Raw genomic sequence first — 24653 nt, 5'->3', positions numbered from 1 at the left:
TATCACAATTGCTATCTAGCTAAAATCTACTTAGTGAAAGTGTTTCCTCACCATCATTTTCATGAATCGGAGAGAAACCTTATGACACTTAGATTTAATAGTGTATGTGTTCTTATCCATGTGAATTTGTCAAAACCATAATCACAAGACAAGGTTAGTGACAAATCCAGACTCATATTGATTAAACTTGTGCAATCTTAAATTCTTGCCATTTGGCAGCTCAGGTGCCTGCCATTGCTTCCAAGTAGTTATGCAACCAATTGAGAACTCTCAGAACTCCTATGCAAAGCCAACTTGAATAGGCACAAAAATTTCAACACGATAGGTTATAAACCTCAAGTCGTGTGCTAGTGAAGGACTTTAGGTTTTATTCTTGATTAAGTCTTGAAACTTTCAAGAGCTTTAAGACTCCCACTGTCCTCTTGACATATAAGACTCCCTTGTCAAATATTCAAGAGATAGTGCGGATTCTTTATCAAGACTAACACTTTACACAATTGGCCTAAGTTGGTCTCTGTTTTATCCAAAACATCACAACTTACCAATTTCAAATGTACAAGAGTAGATAACCTTTTACTCTTACATTTGACTAGTGTTAACAAACCCTCTTTAAGATATGTCACTCAAGTTACAATCTTGGAGTATGACTCTAAGAATTGTTTTGGAACGAAGTATGACTCATCTTTTTGATTTAACCATTTCAACAATTCATGACTCCTCTTCTTAGTCATAAGAATGCACTAAGATGACTTTAGAGGACCAATTGTGATATGGTATCTTAATCATTACGATGATCATAAACATGATATTAAGTACTCTCCCATCTTTTCAGATTTGAGAAACTTTTATCTTTCTGCCATACTTTGATTCTTCTTATTCGTTCTGTCTCACATTGAAACTTCTCCAATGCTACAGACTTATACTTAAACTTATAAGTATAACCATATTTACTGAACTTAAGTAAATCATGACGAATAGTCTTCTTGATCTTTTGTGGTGGACTTGACCAGTGCACAAGAATGTGTACTCGATCCCTTAGTCCTTTCCTTATTCACATAAGGAATTAGTCTTAATTTTCCAAGCTGAAAGTTCTCATTCATCATACTATACAACTTGCATGATTCCAAGTTTCGGTCCAATTGAACCTTGGGTGATGAGAATCTTTCCTTATTTGGTAATATTAGACACTACCACAACCGAAAGAATCAAATCCATTTTTCCAATATTGCTATCAATGGAATCTTATAAGCAACAACTTTTCACAAATGCCATTGTAAGGATACTTAAAAATAAATAAAATCAAAACCTTTTTCTTTTATTTTAAAACTTTGCGGAAAAACTTATCCTTACAATCCATATGAAAACCTTGTTGTTATCTATTCCTAAGCAATATAAATATCATAACTCTTAAGTAATAGCCCAAAATTCTGATCACCGAACCATGCGATTGAAATCCATCTTCGCGATCAGAATCAGCATGTACTTAATAGAGTTAGACAATGGACTTTACCTGAAGTAGAGCCAAACTTATTGACTTTAACATCCTTAGGCAAATTTGGCAGCTTCGTAACCAATGCCCCTTCCTTTGGCAATAGTTACCTATGGACCCTTGATAATGGGACTATCTCAGACTTCGCCTTTCTCTTTACCATTGGGTCAACCGAGTTGACTATGGCCGATCCCTTTCCATTGGGAAGAGAGAGCTTTACTGGATATCCAATGTCATCATTGTCAATGTCCATAGCGTTTTAGGAAGTTGATCTTAGCAAATATATAAGATCATTAAGGGTCTTGTCTTAGTCTGTTTCATAGGATTCCCAAAAGAACTCACTATTTGACTTAGAAAGTAGTTGAGCCACCAACTTTCTCAAGACTTTGACACCCAACTCTCCCGGCTTGTCAATATGTGACTACATCTCCAAGATGTGATCACACCTAGACCTTGCCTTGCCAATAGGGCTTGAGTGACCTTAAACTTTTTAGGAACTTGTGGGTTAGGGAGAATAATTGGAGGAGGTGAAAGAAGTATGATATCCATGGGACATCATCTTCATTTAGGAAAGCTTGTTTCAAGAGATTTGGGAAGATCATAAATGTCTAGACCAGACATCTTTTTGGGAGATATTCAAGATAGTTGATTTAAAGTCCTTAATATGACACCCAATATGAAATATTAAGGCTAGGACCCAACAAACTATTTTATAACTTAGAAGAGGGATGCCGTAATCCAAGCTATAAAATATTTGAAGGTAGGTGAATGACGATTCACCAATTTCCACCATGAAACACGAAATAATTTATTAGGTTTTAATTGGATTTAAAAGTCCTAGATCTTTGAGATTCATTGAACTGTTCAAAGGCATGTTTCAATCTCGAGTGTGCCCTTCAGGTTTTGTGACTGGGATGCCGAGGATCACAAAACAAGGTGTGAATAACCATGCAAATATACTTGGTACCCTTAATATTTACCCCTTAATCAGTGTGCCGGTTAACCACACACGCTCCACCGATACTATGATAAATATTAAGTTACCCTTTGCCTACCTTGTTAAGTCCAGGTTAGTGTGCCGGTTAACCACACACGCTCCACTCAAAGTGCAAAGTGTAATTTCATGGGTTAGCACCAAATTCACATTTTCCTAAGTAACTAAGATTGGGTATTAATAAGAGTTTAGTTACTTAGTATTTATCATTAATACTTTTAATGAAAGGAGAATTATAGTCCTTGTCCTACCCGTTCGGCTAACGACCCTCCACCAGTCAAGGAAGCGGTGGGTGAGAGTGGACACCCATTAAACTGCCATTTTATAGGCAGTAACCTTATACCCCCCCTTATAGACCGGCTTCGTGAATGAGGCCTAGTAACGGTAAGACTGACTTTACTCTTATACATATATATAAATATTATTAACTTATAATATTATAAAGTATAAGGGTTGAATTTTAACTTTTAAAATTCTAAGGGCTAACTTGGAATTAAAGTATTCATAAGTGAAAACTTTTCAAATTCCAAAATTGAGGGCAAGTTTTGAAACTATTCAAAACTAATTAATTCCATAACTTATGAGTTTAAAGTAGTTTTAATTAAAAAAAAAAAAAAAAAAACTCTTCAAGTTCCATAACTTGAGGACAAGTTATGGAAGACTTTAAACTAATTAATAAAAAAAAATAACTTTTTTTTATTGTAACTTATGGAACTAATTAAGGTTACACATTTTTTTTTAATTTAATGAAGAGACTCTTGAACCTCCATAACTTGAGGACAAGTTATGGAGTCATAAAACCATTTAATTAGAACTAGACTCTTCATTTTGTAACCTTTGCCAACTTTTATGAGTTTTATGATTCTTAAATGTGACTTTTCATATAACTTGAGGACAAGTTACTAAAACACACTTTGGAATCAACTCTTAGATTAAAATGGATTGAAAACAACTATTTCACACAACTTTTCTATTAATCTAAGAACCTCATAAGAACAAGATAATTCAAATCATCAATCTTCAAGAAATTAGCATGAACATACAAACTAATACAAATCTTGAAATTATGACAATTATCTTAGAAATTGGATTAGCATGAACATTACCACATCAAAAACAAGTTTATAAGTCCAAAAACATCTTAGGGTAATGTTCCTAGTCCAATTCCAGCCAAAACAATCGAATATATGCATCCAACTCGATTTTTCAGCTACTTTTGCAAGTATAACAAGAAAACAAGCCTAGGCTCTGATACCACTGTTGGGTTATGAGCATTCTAACACTCCTAAGTGTACATGCAACCCTAAATACCTTGGATATATGTTTTCTCTATTATACATACAATTATGAACATCCAAGGTATTATCCTAATCTAGCATACAAAATAATAAATATAACAAGATAGAATACATACCTCTTTGATGTAGAATGTCTTCATGAAGCTTGAGTGTCTAGTGCCCCAAGTGTGACACCTCAAATGGTTCACACAACACCAAATACACTTGGAATAACTTGAGAGAAACTTGAACACTCCTTGAAATCGTCTAGCCCTCACACTCACACATTAGTGCACGATTTCTTGAGCCATGGGATTCTTTTATATGGTGGCTATTAGGGTTACACCATGTAACTCATAACTTTACCCATTCCTTATGCTCCATGGATTTTAACCTCCACGGAGCATCCATGGGTCACCCCATGGACTTAGTCCAACATAAGGAATCTTGGATCACAAGCCCACATATATAAGAATGAATGATTTACACAATCAACCCATATATTTAATTAGGCTCCTTTTGATCACTTAATTAATTCCAAATTAATTCTTGATCAATACTAATTAAATAACCTTATTAATATATTAGAACTTATAATATATTAACCAACCTTAAGTGTTATTTCTCTCATTATAGTCTATCCAAATGCATGATGCCATGCAACCCAAATGGACCATGCCGGGTCGGGTCAAGTCTTACCAATTATAGTTATGGACTTAGACATTAATCCAACAGGGTCAACAACCCACGACTGTCATAATCAAAAGAGGCCACCTGGCCTACGATCCGCTCACACTTTCGGCGCTATTCTTTCATACACTCGACCCGCGCCTCCCGAATCTGTTCCAGCAATGGAGTAATCACAGTCATCCTCAGACATATGTCTTGAATCGGAGCCGCCACTACCTTGTGGCTAAGAGCATCGGCCACCACATTGGCCTTCCTTGGTTGATAAAGCATCTCACAGTCATAATCCTTCACCACATCTAACCACCGACGCTGTCTCATGTTCAGATTCGGTTGATCCATTAGGTAACTTAGGCTCTTGTGGTTCGTGTAAATGGTACAACGAACCCCATAGAGGTAATGTCGCCAAATGTTGAGGGCGAAAACCAAAACACCCAGCTCCAAATCGTGCGTCGGGTAGTTCGCTTCATGTGGCTTCAACAGCCTCGAAGCGTAATCTATCACATGACCCCGCTGCATCAGCACTGCACCCATACCCGTGATCGAAACGTCACAATAAACCACAAAATCGTCGATGCCCTCTGACAAGGTCAAAATCAGTGCCTCGCAGAACCGCTGTCAGAGAGTCTCGAAGGCTGCCTGCTGCTCCGGCCCCCAGTAGAATGTCACCGACTTCTTTGTCAGTCGGGTCAAGGGAACAACAATCTTGGAGAAATCCTGGATGAATCTCCGATAGTAACCCGCCAGACCAAGAAAACTCCGAATCTCAGATGGAGACCTCGGAACCTCCCACTGCATCACGCCCTCTATCTTGTCCGGATCGACCAAAATACCCTTCTGGTTGACTACGTGCCCCATAAAAAACCGCAACTCACGTAACCAGAACTCACACTTGGAGAACTTTGCGAAAATTCTCTCCCTCCTCAGTGTCTCCAGCATCTCCCTCAGGTGCTCCTCATGATACTCCTAAGTCTTGGAATAAACCAAGATATCATCGATGAAGACTATCACAGACCGATCCAACATCGATCTGCATACGCGGTTCATGAGATCCATGAACGCGGCAGGAGCATTGGTGAGCCCAAACGGCATCACCAATAACTCATAGTGACAATAGCGAGTCCGAAAGGCTATCTTCGGCACGTCATCGTCCCTGACTCGCATCTGGTGATAACCCGATCGTAGATCAATCTTGGAGAACCAAGATGTACCCTAAATCTGGTCAAATAAATCATCAATCCTTGGGAGGGGATAACGGTTCTTCACCGTTACCTTATTCAGCTCCTGGTAATCTATGCACATTCGGCGTGACCCGTCCTTCTTCTTCACAAACAGGATCGGGGCTCCCCATGGCGAACTGCTCGGCCTGATAAATTCCATGTCTAACAGCTCCTACAGCTGTGTAGACAACTCCTGCATCTCGGGAGGAGCTAACCGATATGGTGCCTTGGCTATCGGAGCTGCACCAGGAACCAAGTCAATCCTGAACTCTACCTGCCTCTCTGGAGGTACCCCAGGAAAATCCTCTGGGAACATGTCCGGATACTCCCGTACGATCGGTACATCATCCACGGTCGCCTTACCCTTATCCCGGGTATCCATAACATAGGCGACATAACGTGCGCAACCCTGATGAGGGTAGCGCCTAGCTCTCGCTGCTGAACACAAGGTCGTCCCATGCTGCGACCTCTTGCCCTGAATCAGTAACCCTCCCCCACTTGGGGTCCGAACTCGCACTAGCTGCTGCTCGCGATCGATCACTTCCCCGTTGGGGCTCAACCACTTCATACCCACAATAACCTTATTCCCTCGCAGGGGAACGGGGACTAAATCCACACAAAACTGATCATCAAATAACTGTAGTGTACATCCCCGATGGACCTTCGCAACCCGAACAGTCCTATCATCTGCTATCTCTACATCAAGTAGACAGTCCAGCTCCCTAGGACCTCCTACAAATTGCTTGCTGAGCGCGAGCGACACAAACGATCGGTTAGCCCCCAAATCAAATAATACCAGAGTAGATATATCGTTCACAAGGAACGATCCTATAATGAAACACATAAACATATGCAATAATCAACATAAATAAAGAGATAAGGAGAGGATACTGTTGGATTAGGTGTCTAAGCCCATAACTATTATTGGTATGTACTTGACCCGAGAGTAGCATGGTCCATTCGGGTTGCATATCATCAGGACAATTTGATAGGATGGACTTTTGAGAAGAAGTTATTTATGGTTTATTAATATATTATAAGTTCTAATATATTAATCATATTATTTAATTAGTATTGATCAAGAATTAATTTGGAATTAATTTTGTGATCAAAAGAGACTAATTAAATATATAGGGATTGATTATGTAAATCATTCATTCTTATAATGTGGGCTTATGATCCATAGTTCTTTATGTTGGGCTAAACCCATGTGGTGACCCATGGATGATCCATGGAGGTTTAAACCCATGGAGCATGAGGAATATGGAAGGTCATGCACATTAGGGTTTGCATGGTGTAACCCTAATTAAGCCACACTATATAAGAAGCCCTTATCTCATGAAATCGGTTACACATGTGTTCTTTGGAAGAGCTAGCCGAATTTGAGTACAAGACACCTTCTCTCAAGTTATCCTTTGTCCTAGGTGTGTTGTGATTCCATTTGAGGCATTCACATTATCGGTGCTAAGTTCTTAAAGGTCCAAGGTTTCCAGCTACAACAAAAGGTATGTCATCTAACTAGAATTTTGTAGTAAAGATACTCCATTGTATGCTAGTTAGGATGATGCTTTGGAAAACCAAAATTCTGCATGTATATTAGAGAAAACATAGATCCAAAGCATCTAGGGTTGCATGTACACCATAGGAGTGTTAGAATGCTCAAAACCCAACAGTGGTATCAGAGCCAAGGCTTCTTTTCCAATATACTTGATGCTACTTGCTTTCAAAAGCTAAAAAAATCCATTTTCTGCTGTCTGGACAGTGGACTCGCAGAATCAGTTCATGCACTCGACGAGTTGGTGCTCATGGATGCAGATTTTCGAGTTCTAAGGCTGGAATTGGACTAGGATCATTACCCTAAACTGGTTTTGAACATATAAACCTGTTTTTGATGTGATATAGATCATGCTTATCCAATTTAAAAGATAATTTTCAAAGTTTCATGTTTTGTATTAGTTTATATGGTTAGGCTAATTACATGAAATTTGTTTGATATGTAGTAAGCGGTTTCGCGATCCTAGAGAAGTTCTTATTAAACCTGCGATAGTAGCCAGCGAGGCCTAGAAATTGATGAATTTTTGTAGGCGTCTTGGGTGCTGACCAGTTCTCAATAAAGATCTTGCATATAAGTGTTTGTTTCATGGGTGGAATCAAGTGTTTCTAATGGACAACAAGATGATGGATGAGATACTTACGTTTTGGAAGCTTTTAGAAGTGTTCACGGTTGAAGATAGTTGAGAGAGAAAGGGTGTGTTCACGACTAGAGTTGAAGAAGCGAAGAAAAATGAGCCAACATCATACATATGGGAGTTGTTCATGGCCAAGGATGGGTTCACGGCCGTGAACTCCTTTTTGATGGTGTTTCCGGCTCGATTGTGTGACATCCCCATTTTCACGGCCAGAAAAGACCGATTTGTTTATTATTTATTTTGAAAATCAGAGTATATTTTAAAGAAATGTGTTACGGAATTTGTTCCCAGAAAAACATGATAAATATGTTAACAAATCGTTTCCGAAGAAATGTATTTTATTCATTTTTAAATCATTGGGATGTCATCGTCAATACAGAAACATAAGCATAAACATAACTTACATTCATTTACACTAGTGATCTACATCTCTTTTAAATCTCTCGGTGTAAAGTAGCTTCATATCGACACCTGTAATACAAATAAGACTGAGTGGGTCAGGTTGGGAAACCTGGTGAGTACATAGGGTTTTCAACCCACAATAATTTAATTATTATGTTTAAACATCAAACAATCAACCCAATTACCCATCCCCATTATCTTCCTTACTCTTAAGGATCTACCCTAAGAATCATCTATCATGCATTCGTTTATTTCGAAGCCCATTGCTTCTAGGGTTTATATGATAGACACTAAGTACATAGCTTCCAATGCTTGTTCGTAAAGCACTAATTCCATAGCTGCTAAAGTTCATTCATCGGGTACTAAATCCATAGCTACCAGTGTTTAGCTAACAGGTACTAAATCCATAGCTACCAATGTTTATTTAACAGGTACTAAGTCCATAGCTACCAATGTTTATCTAACAGGTACTAAGTCCATAGCTGCCAATGTTCACTCATATCATCTTTCATCACTCATCATTCATCTACCCATGTTTTACCCAACATATTCGTAGATATAAAATAGATATACAGTTTAAATTATTTAAAACATGTATAAAATCGTTCATCCAGCATAGAAAGCAAGTATTGAAATAATATGCACACATAGCATGTAATTTATATAAAATACTTCATATCTATGTGTAAGATGAAAGTAACTATGCACTCACTTGATAAGGTGGTGACTCGGTACTCGGACAGCGTTTCGTTTACTTTAAAATAATTTCCTACGACGAAACCTAGTATTATTACCACTAGATTTAAGTCTAATATTTACCGTGACTAATTATTAGTCTTATTATTATTATTATTATATAAACGTTTAAACAATATTTTTCAACCACTATGTACAGACAGGGGCCAGACATAAAACACCGGAGGGTAGGATCATTTTGGCATATAGCACTTCTGAAATCCAACAACCCAGGCGGCCCTTCAAACCGGATTCCCCATACCGCGAGTGGTTAAAAAGATATTATAACGACACTTATATAACCCATACTAATAGCTCAAATAATTATGATAATGTCCTAATAACGTTACTATATTTAAATAAAAGCTATATTAAAAATTAGGTAGGCGTATCTTACCTACGAGGGGGTTTGGCTAGAAGTCGTGCTCTGCAGGGGCAGAACTTTCGAGCCAAAAGCTCTTCTTCTCGGAGCTGTCGAGTGCTCCGGGGCTTTCTTCTAGCACTAAGGGAGTTTTATTTTTTTGGGAGGTTTAGAGAGAGTGTAGAGAGAAGAAAGAATGGGAAAGGTGTGAAGAAAATGAGGGTGGAAGGGGTTGTATTTATAGGGTGAAATATGGCTGGAATTGGTGCCACATGTCACCATCTAGTGGCAAGCCTTGGGGAGAAAGCAATGGCCAAGATTGTACCACATCACCTATTTTCGCACAACACACTTTCGACTTCTAAAATCCGTAACATTCACATACGAGCTCCGGTTTTGATGTTCTTTGTATCCACGCATAGGTAAAAATAAGATCTACAACTTTCCTTTTGACTCCGTCGGCTAATTCTCGACCGATTTTACATTTAATAGTAGAAGGTGACTACACTGTTAAATGTCCGCGTAAAATTCATAACTTCTACATACGGACTCCGTTTTCGTCTGTCTTTTTTTCGTTGAGTTCCTATTAATGAGATCTTTAATTCTCATTTAGGTCGCGTTGTCCAAAAACCGCTCGATCTAAAATTCGAGTTTCGGGTTGTGCACTGCTAGGCCAAATCTTAGAAAAATCATAACTTCCTCATATGAAGTCAGATTTAGGCGTTCTTTTTATGCACGCTCTCGGTTTAACGTATACTACAACTTTTGTTTAGATCACTAAGGCCAAAAAGTCCTCTATCGTAAATTCACTATTTACGTCGCGTAGTGTCGTGCCGGTTTTGTCGCGAAACTTTGACGTGCCATAACTTCTTCGTTATAACTCGAATTTTGGCATTCTTTATATGTACAGAACCCTTGTGACATATTCTACAACTTGGTTAAGATTACTCCTTCTAAATAATCTTCAATCAAAAACTCATTTTTGATGCTGATTGTCTCCAAATTGACTAGCCCGGATCTACGGGCGTTACAATTATCTCCCCCTTAGGATGATTACGTCCCGGAATCATCAACGAAACAGGTTTTGTATAATGACTCCCTACGTTAACTCTTCATCCTAGGTAATAACCGTAACTTCTATGTTGCTTCGAACGAGTATTTAACTCTTGGACTCCTTGACTGCAGGCGGTGCTTGATCTTGCACCTGCTCCCTATGTCACATTAGACTCCAAATTATGACCTTCAAGTCACAAGCTCGATCCTTAATGGATACTGCTTCTTCTTCTTAACAAACTTAAGATAAGTTATTTTATTACTACAATGGACCGATGTGTCATATTCTAATGACCTATCATCGCATGTTGCAACGCTTAGACTCAGGTCTCTTAGAGTCGAATTCCAGAACAGACTATACCTTCCTTCATGTTCTACTCACATCTTAAAAGGTAGCATTTCTAGCTGCAAGCAACTATCGCGATACCTCTACTGATCGCTTTGATTATCTTTTATTTCAATCTTCTGGCTTAAGTCAGATGCTACATCGAACTTGGTTCTCTGAACCACGTAACATACTCATCGTAGTCAGACTCAATTTGATATGACCACTAGGGTCAGAATAACAATCATCTTCTTAGTCATTACCGAAACGATGGTAACGACATACATGAATAAAGCGAAATCAATTACTAGCTTCTTGGTAACTTTGTGACTTTCCCTGATCCAAGTGTGAGTCATGTGCTTCCGGTAGTATATGCCTCTACTACCATTCACACCTACTCATAGTCGTCCCAAGTATTGTCTCGCAGCTTTCCAAGTTACTATCACAAAAACAATTTTAACACATAAAAATGTGTCCACTCAATCATAAAAGTTTCCCTAGACTCTACTAGGACTTTTTCCATGCGTATCTTCAATCATCAATTCTACTTCAACTCGGTTGGTGATGGAAATGTCATACGATGGGATAACTTCATGGATTATACCAAAAATCTTTCTTTCTGCAAATCGAAAGTTTACTTCTCTCGTACTAGACGTATTATTTATTAGATGCATTCTAAAGGCAAGATATTACTCTTATGATATCTTCCGATAAGTACCAATCAATATCGTAAGCCTTCTCATTTCCTCCATTTACTCAATTCACTACAAGTCTTCACCATGATGTTATGTACACCAAAGCAATCGTTTGGTGTATTGAGACGAGAATAAAGATAGAGGAAGGTTTAGACGCGTATTCCTCCTTATTACCTCGAAAAATTATATGCCAGTTCTAATATCGTAATTAAACGTTTAGAAATCTAAACACATAAAATTTCCAGATCCGGTCGGCAACAGACCATAGATCCGATTAAAGGATAGCATAAAGCATCACAAATTATTAAGCACATAAAAGCATCTTAGGCATCTTCCATAATTAAGCTAGTGCTTATGTCTATTCAGGCGTACTTCCTAAAATATATTAGACACAATCCTCACGATCATCGCTTAGCATTCTAAGTTTAAGTCTAGAAATAAATCCTTATTCCTAGTTCGCTTAAACTAATGCTCTGATACAAACTATGACATCCCCATTTTCATGGCCAGAAAAGACCGATTTTGTTTATGCTTTATAAAAATCAGATTACCTCTTTTAATAAAAAATGTTGCGGAATTTGTTCCCAGAAAAACATGATAAATACGATATCAAATCATTTCCGAAGAAATGTATTTTTATCCATTTTAAAACATTTGGGATGTCATCGTCAATACAGAAACATAAGCATAAACAGATCTTACATTCATTTACACTAGTGATCTACATCTCTTTTAAATCCCTCAGTGTAAAGTAGCTTCATATCGACACCTGTGATACAAATAAGCTTGAGTGGGCCAGGTTGGGAAACCTGGTGAGTACATAGGGTTTTCAACCCACGATAATTTAATTATTATGTTTAAACATCAAACAATCAACCCAATTACCCATCCCCATTATCTTCCTTACTCTTAAGGATCTACCCTAAGAATCAACTATCCTGCATTCGTTCATTTCGAAGCCCATTGCTTCCAGGGTTTATATGATAGGCACTAAGTCCATAGCTGCCAATGCTTGTTCGTAAATCACTAATTCCATAGCTGTTAAAGTTCATTCATCGGGTACTAAATCCATAGCTACCAGTGTTCAGCTAATAGGTACTAAATCCATAGCTACCAACGTTTATTTAACAGGTACTAAGTCCATAGCTACCAACGTTTATCTAACAGGTACTAAGTCCATAGCTGCCAATGTTCACTCATATCATCTTTCATCACTCATCATTCATCTACCCATGTTTTACCCAACATATTCGTAGATATAAAATAGATATACAGTTTAAATTATTTAAAACATGTATAAAATCGTTCATCCAACATAGAAAGCAAGTATTCAAATAATATGCACACATAGCACGTAATTTATATAAAATACTTCATATCTATGTGTAAGATGAAAGTAACTATGCACTCACTTGATAAGGTGCTGACTCGGTACTCGGACAGTGCTTCGTTTACTTTAAAATAATTTCTTCAACGAAACCTAGTATTATTACCACTAGATTTTAGTATATTATTTACCGTGACTAATTATTAGTCTTATTATTATTATTATTATTATTATTATTATTATTATATAAGCGTTTAAACAATATTTTCCAACCACTATGTACAGACAGGGGCCAGACATAAAACACCGGAGGGTAGGATCATTTTGGCATATATCACTTCTGAAATCCAACAACCCAGGCGGCCCTTCAAACCGGATTTCCCGTACCGCGAGTGGTTAAAAAGATATTATAACGACACTTATATAACCAATAATAACAGCTCAAATAATTATGATAAGGTCCTAATAACGTTACTATATTTAAATAAAAGCTATATTAAAAATTAGGTAGGCGTATCTTACCTACGAGGGGGTTTGGCTAGAAGCCGTGATCTGCAGGGGCAGAACTTCCGAGCCAAAAGCTCTTCTTCTCGGAGCTGTCGAGCGCTCCAGGGCTTTCTTCTAGCACTAGGGGAGTTTTTTTTGGGAGGTTTAGAGAGAGTGTAGAGAGAAGAAAGAATGGGAAAGGTGTGAAGAAAATGAGGGTGGAAGGGGTTGTATTCATAGGGTGAAATATGGCTGGAATTGGTGCCACATGTCACCATCTAGTGGCAAGCCTTGGGGAGAAAGCAATGGCCAAGATTGTGCCACATCACCTATTTTCGCACAACACACTTCCGACTTCTAAAATTCGTAACATTCGCATACGAGCTCCGGTTTTGACGTTCTTTATATCCACGCATAGGTAAAAATAAGATCTACAACTTTCCTTTTGACTCTGTCGGCTAATTCTCGACCGATCTTACATTTAACAGTAGAAGGTGACTACACTGTTAAATGTCCGCGTAAAATTCATAACTTCTACATAGGGACTTCGTTTTCGTCTGTCTTTTTGTCGTTGAGTTCCTATTAATGAGATCTTCAATTTTTATTTAGGTCGCGTTGGCCCAAAACCGCTCGATCTAAAATTCGAGTTTCGGGTCGTGCACTGCTAGGCCTAATCTTAGAAAAATCATAACTTCCTCATACGAAGGCAGATTTGGGCGTTCTTTTTATGTACGCTCTCGCTTTAACGTATTCTAAAACTTTTGTTTAGATCACTAAGGCCAAAAAGTCCTCTATCGTAAATTCACTATTTACGTTGCATAGTGTCGTGCTGGTTTTGTCGCGAAACTTTGACGTGCCATAACTTCTTCGTTATAACTCGAATTTTGGCATTCTTTATATGTACGAAACCCTTGTGACATATTCTACAACTTAGTTAAGATTACTCCTTCTAAATAATCTTCCATCAAAAACTTATTTTTGATGCTGATTGACTCTAAATTGACTAGCTCGGATCTACGGGCGTTACATCCACTGTCACCCACCGCTTCCTTGACTGGTGGAGGGTCGTTAGCCGAATGGGTTTGACAGGACATTTAAATTCTCATTAAAAGTATAATGAAATACTAAGTAGCTGAACACTTATAAATTCCCAATCTTAGTTACTTAGGAAAATGTGAATTTAGTGCTAACCCATGAAATTGCACTTTGCACCTTGTTAAGTGGTTAGTGGAGCGTGTGTGGTTAAACGGCACACTAATCTGGGACTGACAGAGTGTGGCAAAGGGTAGCTTGATGTTAATCATAGATCAATGGAGCGTGTGTGGTTAACCGACACATTGATTAGGTGGTTGTAACATTGGGTGTACCAAACTAATTTGCATGGTTATTCACACCTTGTTTGTGATCCTCGGCATCCCAGCCACAAACTTGAAGGGCACAATCGAGATTTAAACATGCCATTGAAAACTTCAATGAATCTCAAAATATCTAGGAATTTGAATTCGTTTAAAACCTAAAATTCATTTTCGTTTTTCACGGTGGAAATTGGTAAATCGTCATTTACCTACCTTTAAATATTTTGCAATTATATTACGGCATCCCTCTTCCGAATTGTAAAATATTGTGTTGGGTACTATCCTTAATATTTCAGGTTGGGTGTTATATTAAGGACTAAAATCAACTAAACTTGAATTTATCCCTTTATAGATGTCTAGTTCAGACAACTATGGTCTTCCCGAATCTTTTGAAAAAAAACTTTCTTTATAAAGATGATTTTGCACAAGGCGATTAAGGTGAAAGATTAATCCATTTTTCGTGTTGTACTGGAACTTCACTTCCTCCACCTCCTCCAATAATTCTACGTAACCTACAAGGTCTAGGTCACTCAAAGCCCTATTGGCAGAAAGGAAAGTCTGTATGTGCTCACGTCTTGGAGATGAAGTTACACACTGAAAAGTTGGGAGAGTTGGGTGTCGAAGTCTCAAGGAAGTTGGCTGTTGACTGGGTTCTTCAATCACTTCCTGAGTCATATAGCAGGTTCCCTTAAGGACTACTATATGGGGGATCACGACATTACCCTTATTAATCTAACATATTTGCTTGTTGCTACTGAATCAGAATTGGTTTGGTGCATTGGTAAGCAAATTTGATTGGAAGATCTACTCCTCAAACTTCCATGGATATTGACAATGGAAACATTGGAAGTCCAGAAAAGATTTCTCTTTCAAAGGGAAAGGGAAAGGCTAAGTCTGTGATTGTCCTGTGTACCATTCCCAAAGATTCCATATGTTTCTATTGCAAAGAGAAGGGGCATTGGTTGCGAAGCTGCCATATTTACTTGAAAGATCGCAAGGATGGTAAACTCAAAACTTTTGACTCTACTTCAGGTAAAATCCATTGTCTAACTCTATTAAGTTCCTATTTGGAGATTCTTAATACATGATGTAATGTAATTACATGTGACATCCCCATTTTCACGGCCAAAAAAGACCGATTTTGTTTATGCTTTATAAAATTAGAGTACCTCTTTTAATAAAAGTGTTGCGGAATTTGTTCCCAGAAAAACATGATAAATACGTTATCAAAGCATTTCCTAAGAAATGTATTTTATTCATTTTAAAACATTTGGGATGTCATCGTCAATACAGAAACATAAGCATAAACAGAACTTACATTTATTTACACTAGTGATCTACATCTCTTTAATCTCTAAGTGTAATGTAACTTCATATCGACACCTGTGATACAAATAAGCTTGAGTGGGTCAGGTTGGGAAACCTGGTGAGTACATAGGGGTTTCAATCCCACAATGTTATATCATATATATAATTTAGAACTCACAAAATATACAATTTCCCCATATTTATAATCAACTCTTACCCCACCCCGTCAATCCTCACAACGAGACTATCCATACTCTCGGACCTTAAATTTTACCTCTTACTCCAAGATCTAATCCATGTTCTCGGATCAATAATTGTGCCCATTCCATACTCTCGAATTAGGGACAAGTCTCTACGTCTAAATCCATACTCCCGGATTAATGACGGATAACTATGTCCTGTCCATACTCCCGGACTAAGGACAACTGACTATGTCTTAATCCATACTCCCGGATTAATTACATTTTACTATGTCCAATCCATACTCTCGAACTAGGGACAATGACTATGTCTAATCCATGCTCCCGGATCAATGACATATATTAAAGTTATATTCTCTGGGTATAACTCACTCGTACTCGTAAGAAGATACTACCCAATATTCCTCATAATTAATTTAGGTTTACTCTTTATCCTAAATCATCATATATAATCAGGTATGTTCTTTAACACGTATATCAGGCAACATCAAATAACTCGCACATAAAAATATATTTAATACTTCAATCAATACTTGTATTAAAATCATGTTCATGAAAGGGATTATGCACTCACTTGTTAAGGTGGTGATTCCGAACTCAGACAGCGCTTCGTTTCTTAAAAATAATTTCCTTCGACGAAACCTAGTATTATTACCACTAGATTTTAGTCTAATATTTACCGTGACTAATTATTAGTCTTATTATTATTATTATATAAGCGTTTAAACAATATTTTCCAACCACTATGTACAGACAGGGGCCAAACATAAAACACCGGAGGGCAAGACCATTTTGGCATATAGCACTTCTGAAATCCAACAACCCTATGCAGCCCTTTAAACCATATTCCCCGTACCGCGAGTAGTTAAAAAGATATTATAAAGACACTTATATAAGTCATAATAATAGCCCAGATATTTATTATAAGTTCATAATAACAATACTAATTTTAAATATAAGTTATATTAAAATAGGATAAGCATAACTTACTTACAAGGGGGTTTTAGTTAGGAGTCGGGCTCTGCAGGGGCAGAACTTCGTCGCTGAATCTTTCTAAGAAAGATTCGTGCATCGCTTCAACGCTCACCTTGCTATACTAAAACTACAGAAAGAGAAGTCGAATCATGAGGGACCGAAATTCTCGGGGGATAAGAAGAGAAAGACTCTTGAATCAAGAAAATGGTGCAAGAAATATGAGAGCCCAAGGCTCTTATTTATAGTAATTGAATTTTCAAAAACTACCCTCATAGTTACTTAATGACCTTATAGTTATATAAACAACTAAACAACCCTTTATAATACTATTTTATATAGATTTAACGATATTTGTACTAAACTAATGTCGAAAGTATTCAACATTGGTCTTATAATGACCGCATCGTCGATACCTTTCTAATGATATATACATATGTATATATATGTGTACGTATATATGATTTATACTTTATTTTAATACGTAAATATGCTATTATAATTTGTAACTCGTTCATACGAACTCTATTTTTGACGCTCTTTATATCTACGAGTAGGCGGAGACGTACTCTACAACTTTCATTTAGATTCCGTCGGCTAATTTTGACTTTATTTTTAAAGTTATATTTTTAACACGCCGGGACATAAAAAGTCCGTTAAAAATTCATAACTTATTCATCCGACGTCCGTCTTCGTCTGTATTTTTACCATTGAGGTACTATTAATGAGATCTTCAATTCTCATTTAGGTTGCATTGGCAAAAAATCGATCGATCTAAAATTTGAATTTCGGGTTGTGCACTGTTTTGCCAAATCTTAGAAAAATCATAACTTCCTCATACGAAGTCAGATTTTGACGTTCTTTTTATGCACACTCTTGGTTTAACGTATATTACAACTTTCATTTACATATATAAGGATAAGAATTAGTTTATCAAAAATTCACTTTTTACGTTACGCGATGTCGTGCCTGTTTCGCCGTAAAACTTCAACGGGCCATAACTTCTTCGTTATAACTCGGATTTCGGCGTTCTTTATATGTACGGAACCCTTGTAATATATACTATAACTTGGTTAAGATTAATCCTTATAAATAATCTTCCATCAAAAACTTATTTTTGATTCTCATTGTCCCTAAATTGACTAGCCCTGATCTGCGAGCGTTACAATTATCTCCCCCTTAGGATGATTACGTCTCGGAATCATCAACGAAACATGGCTTGTTTAATGACTCCATACGTTATCCTAGGTAATAATCGTAGCTCTATGTTTCTTTGAATGAGTATCTAACTCCTTTGTTTTCTTGACTGCAAGTAGTGCTCGATCTTGCACCTGCTCTCTATCTCATGTTAGACTCCAAATTATGACCTTCCAGTCACAATCTTGATCCTTATTGGAGACAAACTGAAGATAAGTTCTTTTATTACTACAGTGGACCGATGTGTCATATTCTAATGACCTATCATTGTATGTTGCAACGCTTATACTAAGGTCTCTTAGAGTCAAATTTCCAGAACAGACTATACCTTCCTTCATGTTCTAATGTGATATAATCACACCTTAAAAGGTAGCATTTCTATCTACAAGCAATTATCACGATACCTCTACTGATCGCTTTGATTATATATTATTTCAATCTTCCGGCTTAAGTCAGATGTGACATCGAACTTAGTTCTCTGAACCATGTAACATACTCATATTAGTCGGACTCGATATGATATGACCACTAGGGTCGGAATAACAATAATCTTCTTAGTCATTACCGAAATGATGGTAACGACGGACATGAACAAAAAAGAATCAATTAGTAGTGCCTTGGTAACCTTGTGACTTTCCCCGATCCAAGTGCGAGTCCTGTGCTTCCGGTAGTATAGGCCCCTACTAACATTCACACCTACTCAAACTCGTCCCAAGTATTGTCTCGCAGATCTCCAAGTTATTTCACAAAAACATATTTAACACATACAAATGTGTCCAAACAATCAAATAATTTTCTCTAGACTCTACTAGGACTTCTTCCATGCCTATCTTCGATCATCAATTCTGCTTCAACGCGGTTGGTGATGGAAATGTCAGACGATGGGATAACTTCATGGATTATACCAAAAATCTTTCTTTCTGCTAATAAAAAGTGTACTTCTCCCGTACTAGACGTATTTATTAGACGTATTCTAAAGGCAAGATATCACTCTTACGATATCTTCCGATAGGTACTATTCAGTATCGTAACCTTCTCATTTCCTCCATTTACTCAATTCACTACGAGTCTTCACCATGATGATTTGCACACCAAAGCAGTCGTTTGGTGTGTCGAGATGAGAATATAGATAGAGGAAGGTTTAGACGCGTATTCGTCCTTATTACTTTGAAAAATTACATGCCAGTTCTAATATCGTAATTAAACGTTTAGAAATCTGAACACATAAAGTTTCCAGATCCAGTCGGCAACATACCATAGGTCCGATCAAACGATAGCATCATAAAGCATCACAAATCATTTAGCACATAAAAAGCAATTTAGACATCTTCCCTAAATGAGCTAGTGCTTGTGTCTATTCAGGTGTACTTCCTAAAATATATTAGACACACTTCTCACAATCATCACTTAGCATTCTAAGTTTAAGTCTAGAAATAAATCCATATTCCTAGTTCGCTTAAACTAATGCTCTGATACCAACTGTGACATCCCCATTTTCACGGCCAGAAAAGACCGATTTTGTTTATGCTTTATAAAAATCAGAGTACCTCTTTTAATAAAAGTGTTGCGGAATTTGTTCCCAGAAAAACATGATAAATACGTTATCAAAGCATTTCCTAAGAAATGTATTTTATTCATTTTATAACATTTGGGATGTCATCGTCAATACAGAAACATAAGCATAAACAGAACTTACATTTATTTACACTAGTGATCTACATCTCTTTAATCTCTAAGTGTAATGTAACTTCATATCGAAACTTGTGATACACATAAGCTTGAGTCGGTCAGGTTGGGAAACCTGGTGAGTACATAGGGGTTTCAATCCCACAATGTTATATCATATATATAATTTAGAACTCACAAAATATACAATTACCCCATATTTATAATCAACTCTTACCCCACCCCGTCAATCCTCACAACGAGACTATCCATACTCTCGGACCTTAAATTTTACCTCTTACTCCCAGATCTAATCCATGTTCTCGGATCAATAATTGTGCCCATTCCATACTCTCGGATTAGGGACAAGTCTCTACGTCTAAATCCATACTCCCGGATTAACGACGGATAACTATGTCCTGTCCATACTCCCGGACTAAGGACAACTGACTATGTCTTAATCCATACTCCCGGATTAATGACATTTGACTTTGTCCAATCCATACTCTCGGACTAGGGACAATGACTATGTCTAATCCATGCTCCCGGATTAATGACATATATTAAAGTTCTATTCTCTGAGTATAACTCACTCGTACTCGTAAGAAGATACTACCCAATATTCCTCATAATTAATTTAGGTTTACGCTTTATCCTAAATCATCATATATAATCTGGTATGTTCTTTAACATGTATATCAGGCAACATCGAATAACTCGCACATAAAAATATATTTAATACTTCAATCAATATTGGTATTAAAATCATGTTCATGAAAGGGATTATGCACTCACTTGTTAAGGTGGTGATTCCGAACTCATACGGCGCTTCGCTTCTTAAAAATATTTTCCTTCAACGAAACCTAGTATTATTACCACAAAATTTTAGTGTAATATTTACCGTGACTAACTATTAGTCTTATTATTATTATCATTATTATTATATAAGCGTTTAAACAATATTTTCCAACCACTATATACAGACAGGGGACAAACATAAAACTCCGGAGGGCAGGACCATTTTGGCATATAGCACTTCTGAAATCCAACAACCCTATGCGGCCCTTTAAACCAGATTCCCCGTACTGCGAGTAGTTAAAAAGATATTATAACGACACTTACATAAGTCATAATAATAGCCCAAATATTTATTATAAGTTCATAATAACAATACTAATTTTAAATATAAACTATATTAAAATAGGGTAAGCATAACTTACTTACAAGGGGGTTTTAGCAAGGAGTCGGGCTCTGCAGGGGCAGAACTTCGTCGCTGAATCTTTCTAAGAAAGATTCGTGCAGCGCTTCAGCGCTCACCTTAGTATACTAAAACTACAGAAAGAGAAGTCGAATCACGAGGGACCGAAATGCTCGCGGGATAAGAAGAGAAAGACTATTGAATCAAGAGAATGGTGCAAGAAATATGAGAGCACAATTCTCTTATTTATAGTAATTGAATTTTGAAAAACTACCCTCATAGTTACTTAATGACCTTATAGTTATATAAACAACTAAACACCCATTTATAAAACTATTTTAAATAGATTTAACGATATTTGTACTAAAATAATGTCGAAAGTATTCAACATTAGTCTTATAATGACCGCATCGCCGATACCTTTCTAATGATATATATATATATATATATATATATATATATATATATATATATATATATATATATATATATATATACGTATATATGATTTATACTTTATTTTAATACGTAAATATGCTATTATAATTTGTAACTCGTTCATACGAACTCTGTTATTGACGCTCTTTATATCCACGCGTAGGCGGAGACCTACTCTACAACTTTCATTTAGACTCCGTCGGCTAATTTTGATATATTTTTAAAGTTATATTTTTAACAGGCCGGGACAGAGAAAGTCCGTTAAAAATTCATAACTTCTTCATCCGACGTCCGTCTTCGTCTGTCTTTTTACCGTTGCGCTATTATTAATGAGATCTTCAATTCTCATTTAGGTTGCATTGGCCAAAAATCGATCGATCTAAAATTCGAATTTCGGGCTGTGCACCGATATGCCAAATCTTAGAAAAATCATAACTTCCTAATACGAAGTCAGATTTTGACGTTCTTTTTATTCACACTCTTGGTTTAACGTATATTACAACTTTCATTTAGATATTTAAGTCTAGAAATTATTTTATCAAAAATTCACTTTTTACGTTACGCGATGTTGTGCCGGTTTCACCGTAAAACTTCGACGAGCCATAACTTTTTCGTTATAACTCGGATTTCGGCGTTATTTATATGTACGGAACCCTTGTAACATATACTATAACTTGGTCAAGATTAATACTTATAAATAATCTTCCATCAAAAACTTATTTTTGATGCTCATTGTCTCTAAATTGACTACCCCAGATCTGCGGGCGTTACATTACATTTTGATGTTTTGAAGAATCGAAGAAATGAAAGGAATCTTAAAGGAAGAGTATGCTGAGTCTGATCGCGAAGGGATGGATTGCGATCGCATGGTTCGATGATCATATTTGTGAGCTGCTGCTTAAGAGTTATGATAGATTGCTTAGGAATAGATAACAACATATTTTCACTTGTATTTTCATTGTAACGATAAGTTTTCCGCAATTTAATAAATAAAGAAAATTTTTGAACAATCATTCGGGTGACACTTAAGAGCTACGATTGCTAGTTGGGATTTTGGAGTCGTACTTGCAATTATAGTTATTAGACTTATCCAAGTGAGAGACTGTTGGATTAGGTGTCTAAGCCCATAACTATTATTGGTATGTACTTGACCCGAGAGTAGCATGGTCCATTTGGGTTGCATATCATCAGGAAAATTTGATAGGATGGACTTTTGAGAAGAAGTTATTTATGGTTTATTAATATATTATAAGTTCTAATATATTAATCATATTATTTAATTAGTATTGATCAAGACTTAATTTGGAATTAATTCTGTGATCAAAAGAGAGTAATTAAATATATAGGGATTGCTTATGTAAATCATTCATTCTTATAATGTGGGCTTATGATCCATAGTTCTTTATGTTGGGCAAAACCTATGTGGTGAACAATGGATGATCCATGGAGGTTTAAACCCATGGAGCATGAGGAATATGGAAGGTCATTCACATTAGGGTTTGCATGGTGTAACCCTAATTAAGCCACACTATATAAGAAGCTCCAAGGTCATGAAATCGGTTACACATGTGTTCTTTGGAAGAGCTAGCCGAATTTGAGTACAAGACACTTACTCTCAAGTTATCCTTTGTCATAGGTGTGTTGTGATTCCATTTGAGGCATTCACGTTATTGGTGCTAAGTTATTAAAGGTCCAAGGTTTCTAGCTACAATAAAAGGTATGTCATCTAACTAGAAATTTGTAGTAAAGATACTCCATTGTATGCTAGTTAGGATGATGCTTTGTCAAACCAAAAGTTTGCATGTATATTAGAGAAACCATAGATCCAAAGCATCTAGGGTTGCATGTACACCATAGGAGTGTTTGAATGCTCAAAACCCAACAGATACATACCCGTCACCACATCGGGAGCTTCTCGTGCCTCCTATGCTGTCAGCTGGAAGGCTCTGCTCTTCGCCACTGGCGCCTCCGACCGGCCCTGATAGCCGTCAGTAATCCTCAATGTAGCAGGAGCGGGTATCGCTGCCTGTCCTGCTGCTGCTAAACTCGGGCACTGGGACCGCTTGTGTCCCCTCCGATTGCACTAGAAGCAAATCAGATCTGACATGACCAGTTCGTCTGCAGAAAAAGCAGCCCGAACTATCCGCCATGCACGTTCCCTCATGCAACTTGCCGCACTTGCCACAGTGGCTACGACCCTGCTGGCTCCTCGATCGGTGATCTGATACCTTGGGCTTCTTTCCTGTACTCCTTGACTGAACCCTCTCTGGTTTCCTCTTTTTCTCCATCTCCAAGTCCAACTCTCTCTCTCTCTCTCTCTCTCTCTCTCTCTCTCTCTCTCTCTCGCCCTCGGAATCATATCTTCCATCGTCTTGCAGCTGGATCGGCTCACAAATTGGCGGATATCACTCTGCAGCATCTCATGGTATCAGGCCTTTTTCATCTCCTCGTCTGCCACGTACTGCGAAAAAGAAGGGCCCTCTCCCTGAACATGGCGGTGATCTTAGTCACCGTCTCAATAGTCTGCCGGAGATCCTGGAACTCCCTAGAAAGCTGTTGCACCTCAATCACAGGTGCAAACTCGGCCCTGAACCTGGCCGAGAAGTCACTCCAAGTCATCGCATCTAAAGCTGCATTATCTCTAATGGCATGTCCGACCTCCTCCCACCAGTAACGTGCTCTGTCCTTCAAAAAACAGGAACCATGTCGGACCTTGTCCCCCTCAGGACATCGGCTCGTACGGAAGGCGCTGGCGACATCAGCCAACCACCTGCTGCTAGCGATGAGGTCTCGATCCCTATGATAGTCTGGAGCTCCACAAGATCGGAACTCCAATAATGTCATTGTGTGTGCCCTTAGCATGGTCGCCATCTCGGTGCAGAATGCACCCAACCTCTCATCAATTATCTCCAAGATGCCCTCCTTGACCGTACAGAAGATCACAAGAGTCTGGTCCAAAATATTGCGCTTGACCTCAGATGAAATGAACTCTCTCGTCTGCTCGTCGAGCTGCCCAGCTCCAGAGCCCGAGCCTGATCCCTCACCGGCACCTGAACTGCCAATTGGTCTAGTACGTAGCG

The sequence above is a fragment of the Lactuca virosa genome, chromosome 8, assembly GCF_052849685.1.
Source record: "Lactuca virosa cultivar CGN04683 chromosome 8, Lactuca_virosa_CGN04683_v6, whole genome shotgun sequence".
Classification (NCBI taxonomy): Eukaryota; Viridiplantae; Streptophyta; class Magnoliopsida; order Asterales; family Asteraceae; genus Lactuca; species Lactuca virosa.
Note: the sequence above shows the minus strand (reverse complement) of the source record.